We start from the raw sequence: 9,901 nt of genomic DNA, 5'->3' as shown, positions 1-9,901 counted from the left end.
TCTATGAGCAGGTGTGAAGTATGACACTTATTCTATGTATAACAGAAACACATAAGAGGTTTTGGCCAGGAGGAGTGATGTGAAATTTTCTCTAAGTAGAATGGAGTAGCCCTCATAGTCAACAAAATAGTCCAAAATGCAGTACTTGGGTGCAATCTCAAAAATGACAGCATGATCTCTGTTCATTTCCAAGGCAAACCATTACAATATCACAGTAATCCAAGTCTATGTCCCAACCACTAAGGCTGAAGAAGGCTGAAGTTAAACAGTTCTATGAAGACCTACAGGACCTTCCAAAAAAGATGTCCTTTTCATCACAGGGGACTAGAATGCAAAAGTAGAAAGTCAAGAGATACCTGGAGTGACAGGCAAGTTTGACCTTTGAGTACAAAACAAAGCAGAGTAAAGTCTATCAGAGTTTTGCCAAAAGAAAACACTGGCCATAGCAAACACCTTCTTCCATAAACACAAGAGATAACTCTACACCTGGACATCACCAGATGGTGAATAATGAAATCAGATTGATTATATTCTTAGCAAATGAAGATGGAAAACTCTATACAGTTAGCAAAAACAAGATCAGAAGCTGACTGTGGCTCAAATCATGAATTCCTTATTGCCAAATTTAGACTTAAACTGAAGAAAGTAAGGAAAACCACTAGACCATTCAGTTCAGTTCAGTTCAGTCACTCAGTCATGTCCAACGCTTTGCGACCCCATGAATCGCAGCACACCAGGCCTCCCTGTCCATCACCATCTCCCAGAGTTCACTCAAACTCACATCCATCGAGTAGGTGATGCCATCCAGCCATCTCATCCTCTGTCATCCCCTTTTCCTCCTGCCCCCAATCCCTCCCAGCATCAGAGTCTTTTCCAATGAGTCAACTCTTTGCATGAAGTGGCCAAAGTACTAGAGTTTCAGCTTTAGCATCATTCCCTCCAAAGAAATCCCAGGGCTGATCTCCTTCAGAATGGACTGGCTGGATCTCCTTGCAGTCCAAGGGACTCTCAAGAGTCTTCTCCAACACCACAGTTCAAAAGCATCAATTCTTCGGCACTCAGCTTTCTTCACAGTCCAACTCTCGCATCCATACATGACCACTGGAGAAAAACATAGCCTTGACTAGACGGACCTTTGTTGGCAAAGTAATGTCTCTGCTTTTCAATATGCTATCTAGGTTGGTCATAACTTTCCTTCCAAGGAGTAAGCGTCTTTTAATTTCATGGCTGCAGTCACCATCTGCAGTGATTTTGGGCCCAAAAAGATAAAATCTGACACTGTTTCCACTGTTTCCCCATAGCCACCCCCCAAAACAAGATATAGAGCATTCCCATCGTCCAAGATAGTTCCATCATGTCCCTTTCTAGTCAGTGATAAATTTAGTCTGTTCTTAGACTTCATATAATTGAAACTGTATAGTTCATATAGTCACCTGGTATCTACAGTTTCTGCACTGGCAGATTCAGCCAGCCACAGATACTGTACTTTATTTATGATCCGTGGTTGATTGAATCTGCAGATGTGGAAACTAGTAGGATGAAGGACCAACTATGGGACTTTGGAAATCCACAAACTTTTGGTACCCAGGGCTTGTCTTGGTCCCAATCCCCCTCGGATATCAAAGGACACCTGCACTTGTCTCTTTCGACTTCTTTCACTCCACATAACATTTTAAGGTTCATAAGCAGTATTTTTTTTATCAAGAACTATCCCACCTCTCATTATACAATACCTGTAGTTTGCTTTCACCATGACTTCATGATTCTCCCACAGTGAGAGGTTTCCCATTCGGGACTAAAATTATAGAAATTGTCCATCTAGCAACCACTGAGCATTTGATTGTAATAATAAAGTCTGGCCAAATGTTATTGTTGAGTTTTAAAAAACAGCTTTGAAGCTAGTTTATTTTCTTTTGCTGACTGGCTTTGTGAGTTACTTAATTACACATTCTGGATTTTCTCACAGTGCCTCTTAACACTGAACACTTTAAAACAAGAAATTTTCTCAAGCAAAAATGAACAGCAATAGCAGCAACATCTTTAAGACAAAGAAGTATTATTCAGTATACTTGCATTCAAACATGCAGTTTTCCTCAACCTACTTTTTTTATTCTTGGCAGCAGTCCTACCAAAGGTAGACATTTTATTGAGAAAAACACACACACAGCCAGAATCAGATTCCAGCCTCCTGCCAGCTAACCTAGCTAATAAATGTTCCTCTGTTAGCTATACCTGCCAATAGATAATGAGGCTCTTGATCAGCTTCTGACCTCAGGAACCAAGTGGGATGGGTCATACAACTGAGTCCTCTTACTACCTTGGTTTCTATATCTCTGAGATGTAAGAGTTCCAGAAATTAGATTGCAGACCACGCCTTTAAGATTGGGACTTCCATGGTGATCCAGTGGTTGAGAATCCACCTGCCAATGCAGGGGACACAGGTTCAATCCCTGGTCCAAGAAGATCCTTAACCCTATGTGCTACAACCACTGAGCCTGTGCCTTACAACAAGGGAAGCCACCACAATGAAGAAGCCTGTGCACCACAACTACAGAGTATCCCCCACTTGCCACAGTAGAGAAAGCCCATGCAGCAAAAGAGACCTAGTCCAGCCAAAAATGAATAAATAATAAATAAAAATGTTTTTTAAAAATAAAATAAGGCTGAGGCTTAAACTCTAATGCTCCAGTCAACATCTGCAGCTCCTTTTCAGTAGGGCTGTCTATTCCATTACACACACTGACAGTATGAGTATTTAATACATGTAGGGAGTCGGCAGGACCACCTGCATTTGGTCCCTCCCATGCACCTGATGTCAGGGCCTATCACTTTGAAAACTGGGTTTGAGAGAAATTTTTGTTTAGGTAGCAATTTGTTTTCACTTCAGTTTTTATTTTTTTGTCTCTGAGAATAGGTGGTAAAATCATATTTCTCTGTTTATTATGTAAGCTTGGGGATAAACTGCTATAGAAGCTAGTTTGGTAATACTGAAGGATTTTAAGAGAGTAGAAAATGTGAAACTGTCCGTTTGTAATTGGAAGCTTGCCCTAAGAGGCAGATAATGGCATGTCCAAGGGGATAAACATTCTGCCATTGTATTCCCTATACCTACCCCAAGGCTGGGCATAGAGAGATACTCAATAAATACTTGTGGAATCAAGGGCATTTTGTATGTCCAAAATAAAGGAAAATAGCACAGGTCTTTTAAAAGGAGCAATAAGGCAGACACTCCTTTCACTGACAAAGTACAGAATAATTATGGAAGAAGCAGGAAGACAGCAAAAATACACTTTGTGGAAAAAATGTTTATGTCAAGAAAATTTCTAAGTGAGTCTAATGCTTTTTAAGACAAAAAAAAATCAAGCTATAAGTTTTATGCTTTTTACTCAGTTTCAAATTTAAACATTCATAGTACATGATTTTATCATGTATAATTACTGAGTGACAGTCACATACAGATTTATTCAGTACCATTGGATGAAAAAGAGCTCCAACAGACATTCACTAATATTAGAACCACACTTAGGTATTAGAGTTTTAATCAAGAAATGACCACCTTTCTCATGAATACTGTTGTTGATGGTGCAAGTTGTCAAAGATGCAAAGAAATACTATTTTGAATAGCAAGCTGTGTTTCTAACTTTAAAAAGTGATAGTTTCATGTGCCACATTTCGACTAACTTTGCTTGCTCTAGTCCTGTGTTTTCCTGCATGGCCATTGTACCAACTGAGGCAGGGACATGGTGGAGAAGGAACAAGGGGGAGCACATGCCTCATGTCTGTTTCTCCAACACACAAGCAAGCCCTTACCGGCTTCCAGGCCCATGCATTTGCTTTTCTCTCTCCCTGAAATGCCCCATCCCCAGCACTTCATGGGACCAGCACATTGTCATCCTTTAACTTCTTCCTGGAGAACGCCATGGCCAGAGGAGTCTAGTGGGCATAAGGTCATAAGGTTCACAAAGAGTCAGACATGACTAAAGAGACTTAGTACGTGCATACATATGTAGGTTCTTGCTCTAGTGTTTTCCTCAGAGAGGCACTCCCTGACCACTCTCAGTCTACAGTGGCTGTGTTAGTGGCCCTCCACCTCATCACATTCAACTGTTCAGTTGTCTATTCTCTGTTAACTTGTTAATTGTCTATTTCCTTCATTTGAATGGAAGCTCTCTGAGGCCAAGGACTCTCTGTCTCAAGCATCAGCACACAGTGGGCACCCAATAAATATTTGAAGAAGAAATGAATAAACGTATGAACTTACCACTTCTATTTATAAAACACTTTAAGTGCACACAATGTGAAGAACCAGCATAAGGCTATTTCTAAACCTAGCCTCCCAAAGCTTAGTGGAGACAGAAGGCAATTAGTTGCAATTTTGCAGGTTCTTTGGCTATTTCTTTGCATTTCCATTGGTGATGGGATAGTTATACAGTAAAGAGCAGCTCAGACAACATGGATTTGGCTCACATGAGAAACTCAGGTGGAAATAAAAGGGCTGCTTCTTTGCTGTTTCTGGCAAAGTTCACATAAGGTACTATGCCATAACTCATAGTGACATTTAATAGTCTGTAGTCAACTCTGTAGACACCTCAGAGGTTGAGAAACCAGAAGATGTGCTACAGAAGGTTAAAGTGCAGTGCCTGTGACATCAGCCTTTTATTCAAAGTGCCTAAAACATCTAAATACATTCATAGTAGTTTTTTCTTTTTGCTACATTAATTCTCATAGTAATTAATATTCATTATATAAAACTGAAAAAAATTCCCCAAAGCATTAAGATATCCAAAGAAGACCATCATAACATGTTTCCATAATGCAGTGTGACTTTGCAATGAGAACATCTAAATTTCAATACCATTTTGGCTACTTATTGGTTTTGTGATTAGGACAGATTGCAAATGGTCACAAATTTTTCCCATCCCTATATCCAAGCCCCCCTGCAACATGACTATGCCACTCTTATAATCAAGAGGTGGGATCTATTTCTCCACCCCTTGAATAAGATCTTGGTCCAGCATGGTTTACTTTACGTAACCAATAGGACATTATCAAACATAACACCAGCAGAAACTTGAAAAATGCTTGGGTATCTGGATTTGGCCACTCATAAGAATTCCTCTACCACCATGTCAACAGGCCTAGGTTGGCATCCTGGAGGATTAGTGACCACTCAGAGTGAGGACCAGCTGTCCCACAGTCCCAGTGAATGCCCAGAGGTGAGAGTGTGGCCATCCTTGACCATTCAGCCCATGCCAGGTCATCTCAGTCCAGAAGAATCACAGACAAGCCAAAGAATTATGCCAAATAGTGTTCATTGTTTTATTTTTATTTTTTATTTTACTTTACAATTCTGTATTGGTTTTGCCATACATTGACATGAATCCACCACGGGTATATTTTGGTAGCAGAAACTAACTACTACAATGATTCTGGGAAAATCACTTAATCTCTTTAAGCCTCAGTTACCTAATCTGTAGAAAAAAGATTAACAAAACATACTTCCCATAGGCTTTGCTTCAAATAATGAGAATAAATCTACCTAAAGAAACAAAAGACCTATATATAGAAAACTATAAAACACTGATGAAGGAAATCAAAGACAACACAAATAAATGGAGAAATATGCCATGTTCATGGATTGGAAGAATCAATATAGTGAAAATGAGTATACTACCCAAAGCAATCTATAGATTCAATGGAATCCCTATCAAGCTACCATCATTATTTTTCATAGAACTAGAACAAATAGTTTCACAATTTGTATGGAAATACCAAAAAACCTCAAATAGCCAAAGCAATCTTGAGAAAGAAGAATAGTGAGTGATAGTGAAATCGCACAGTCATGTCCGACTCTTTGCAACCCCATGGACTGTAGCCTACCAGGCTTCTCCATCCATGGGATTCTCCAGGCAAGAATACTGAAGTGGGTTACCATTTCCTTCTCCAGGGGATCTTCCCAACCCAGGGATCGAACCCAGGTCTCCTGCATTGGAGGCAGACGCTTTAACCTCTGAGCCACCAGGGAAGCCCCAGAAAGAAGAATGGAACTGGAGAAATAAACCTGCCTGACTTCAGACTATACTACAAAGCTACAGTCATCAAGACAGTATGGTACCAGCACAAAGACAGAAATATAGATCAATGGAACAAAATAGAAAGCCCAGAGATAAATCCATGCACCTATGGACACCTTATCTTTGACAAAGGGGACAAGAATATACAATGGAGAAAAGACAATATCTTTAACAAATGGTGCCGGGAAAACTGGTCAACCACCTGTAAAAGAATGAAACTAGAACACTTTCTAACACCATACACAAAAACAAACTCAAAATGGATTAAAGATCTAAATGTAAGACCAGGAACTATAAAACTCCTAGAGGAAAACATAGGCAAAACACTCTCTGACATCAATCACAGTAGGATCCTCTATGATCCACCTGCCAGAGGAATGGAAATAAAAGCAAAAATAAACAAGTGGGACCTAATTAAACTTAAAAGCTTTTGCACAATGAAGGAAACTATAAGCAAGGTGAAAAGACAGCCTTCAGAATGGGAGAAAATAATAGCAAATGAAGCTACTGACAAAGAATTATTCTCAAAAATATACAAGCAGCTCATGCAGCTCAATACCAGAAAAATAAAAGACCCAGTCAAAAAATGGGCCAAAGAACTAAACAGACATTTCTCCAAAGAAGACATATAGATGGCTAACAAACACACGAAAAGATGCTCAGCATCACTCATTACCAGAAAAATGCAAATCAAAACCACAATGAGGTACCATCTCATGCCAATCAGAATGGCTGCTATCAAAAAGTCTATAAGCAATAAATGCTGGAGAGGGTGCAGAGAAAAGGGAACCCTCTTACACTATGGTGGGAATGCAAACTAGTACAGCCACTATGGAGAACAGTGTGGAGATTTCCTTAAAAAACTGGAAATAGAACTGCCAATTGACCCAGCAATCCCACTGCTGGGCATACACACCAAAGAAACCAGAATTGAAAGAGACACATGTACCCCAATGTTCATCGCAGCACTGTTTACAATAGCTAGGACATGGAAGCAACCTAGATGTCCATCAGCAGACAAATGGATAAGAAAGCTGAGGTACATATACACAATGTAATATTACTCAGCTATTAAAAAGAATGCATATGAATCAGTTCTAATGAGGTGGATGAAACTGGAGCCTATTTTACAGAGTGAAGTAAGTCAGAAAGAAAAACACCAATACGGTATATTAATGCATATATATGGAATTGAGAAAGATGGTAACGATGACCCTATATGTGAGACAGCTAAAGAGACACACATATAAAGACTTTTGGACTTTGTGGGAGAAGGCAAGTGTGGGATGATTTGGGAAGATAGCATTGAAACATGTATATTACCATATATGAAATAGATCACCAGTCCAAGTTCAATGCATGAAACAGGGCACTCAAAGTCAGTGCACTGGGACAACCCTGAGGGATGGGATGGGGAAGGATGTGGGAGGGGGCTTCAGGATGGGGGACACATGTACATCCATGGCTGATTCATGTCAATGCATGGCAAAAACACCTACAATACTGTAAAGTAATTAGCCTCCAATTAAAATAAATAAATTACTTTAAAAATATGTAAATAATATAAAAATGAAATGAGATAATCTTTGAAAAGATTTAACATCATTCCTGGCACATCAGTTCAATTCAGTTCAGTCGCTCAGTCGTGTCGGACTCTTTGTGACCCCCATGAATCGCAGCACGCCAGGCCTCCCTGTCCATCACCATCTCCCGGAGTTCACTCAGACTCACATCCATCGAGTCCGTGATGCCATCCAGCCATCTCATCCTCTGTCGTCCCCTTCTCCTCCTGCCCCCCACCCCTCCCAGCATCAGAGTCTTTTCCAATGAGTCAACTCTTCGCATGAGGTGGCCAAAGTACTGGAGTTTCAGCTTTAGCATCAGTCCTTCCAAAGAAATTCCAAGGCTGATCTCCTTCAGAATGGACTGGCTGGATCTCCTTGCAGTCCAAGGGACTCAAGAGTCTTCTCCAACACCACAGTTCAAAAGTATCAATTCTTCGGCGCTCAGCCTTCTTCACAGTCCAACTCTCATATCCATACATGACCACAGGAAAAACCATAGCCTTGACTAGACGGACCTTAGTCGGCAATGTCTCTGCTTTTGAATATGCTATCTAGGTTGGTCATAACTTTTCTAACTTTCCTGGCACATAGTAAGTGCTAAATACATTTTTATTGATTTCTTCTAAGCTTCTTAGAAAATGAAGAGTGCACTCTATTATTTTCTGTTCTACATTGTTGATATAATATTATACTATACTGTGTGTTTGGAGAAGGCAATGGCACCCCACTCCAGTACCCTTGCCTGGAAAATCCCATGGACAGAGGAGCCTGGTGGGCTGCAGTCCATGGGGTTGCTAAGAGTCGGACACGACTGAGCGACTTCACTTTCACTTTTCACTTTCATGCCTTGGAGAAGGAAATGCAAACCCACTCCAGTGTTCTTGCCTGGAGAATCCCAGGGACGGGAGAGTCTGGTGGGCTACCGTCTCTGGGGTCACACAGAGTCGGACACGACTGAAGTGACTTAGCAGCAGCAGCATACTGTGTGTTTAATCACTCATTCATGCCCAACTCTTTGTGACCCCATGGACTGCAGCCCACCAGTCTTCCCTGTCCATGAGGATTCTCCAGGCAAGAATACTGGAGTGGGTTGCCATGCCCTTCTCCAGGGGATCGTCCCAACCCAGGGATCTAACTCAGGTCTCCCACATTGCAGGTAAATTCTTTACCGACTGAGCCACTGGGAAAGCCATAATATTATATTACCTAATATTTATCCACAACATAAAACCATTTCCCCATTTCTTATTACTTAGGGTGCTTCAAAATTTTAAATTTTTCTTAATAACCTCATCAGGATCTCATAGAAGCACCCCCTCTGCCATACTGAAATGGAAGATGGCTTTTCCAGGGCATTTGGGAACTTCCATGAAGCTGCTTCAAGGAGAAATAAGGAAGAGTATTCCCATGGAACAAACCGAAAACTTCTAGTTTATCCAACAGAACAGTTTGTTTTTAGCAGTCAGTTTGAGAGATCCCCAGGGCCTAAAAGTGATGCTCTGAGCAGACCTATGCTCTTTCTGGCAAAGAAGTCCCTTGTTGCTTCATATCACATGTTTTTGTTCTGAGACTAAGAAGCTCCTGCTTATGGCAACTCTAGAATGAAGAGGGCTGTTTCCCAAAGTACTGGAGATGGCTCTACAGATTTTTAGAAAGCCCTTCCCTGGGATGAGGTCTGTATCATCCTCCAAGCAGACTCTAGCAGTTGTCAGAACCCCTGACAGATGCCTGCAGATCCTTGTTGGTCAGTAGCTCAGAGGCTGAGTGGCTGGGGCTAAAAGTCACAGCCACAGCATACCAGGCACACTAACTTCCTGTGGTGATTCTAGTGACCACACTTTCAGAGGTCCTGTTGGAAGACTAGCTCCTCTGGTGTAGGCAGTTGTCTTAAAGAGTTCCAGAAAGTGCGCTTCAGCTCCGGAACCTCATAAAAGAGCTTCCTGAGGTTTGAAGCCGCAGGAAACAATCAACTGTTGTCCAGAAAAGAAAAAAGATGAGGATACCCATAAGGAATAGAAAACTGTGAGCTTCATGACAAAGACCAAACAAGCTGGAGATTATTTCTGGTGTGTGTCTCTAGCCTTAGGATTAAAGATAATAGGGATGATGAAACAAAATCAGACATTCCATGCATTTATGAATTGGTAAGCCTTTTCTTACCACAGTTTGTGCTAAATCATTTTAGTGTCTACTTCTTGGTAACTTGTTATGCATTCCAGCCATGCTATCTGCTTTGACCTACTTTCCTTACTTTGTAAGGGA

The 9,901-nt window shown here is 40.9% G+C and overlaps 1 non-coding gene across 1 annotated transcript; it reads right to left on the bottom strand.

Annotated features, from left to right (window-relative positions):
• Positions 1 to 5,953: 5,953 nt before the first annotated feature.
• TRNAW-CCA lies at positions 5,954 to 6,025 on the bottom strand. The gene has a single exon. It is a non-coding gene; the product is annotated as a tRNA-Trp (tRNA).
• Between the last annotated feature and the right edge of the window lie 3,876 nt (positions 6,026 to 9,901).

Source organism: Oryx dammah, unplaced genomic scaffold, assembly GCF_014754425.2.
Source record: "Oryx dammah isolate SB20612 unplaced genomic scaffold, SCBI_Odam_1.1 HiC_scaffold_9, whole genome shotgun sequence".
NCBI classification, from domain to species: domain Eukaryota; kingdom Metazoa; phylum Chordata; class Mammalia; order Artiodactyla; family Bovidae; genus Oryx; species Oryx dammah.
Note: the sequence above shows the minus strand (reverse complement) of the source record. Positions and strands in the feature narration are given on the sequence as shown.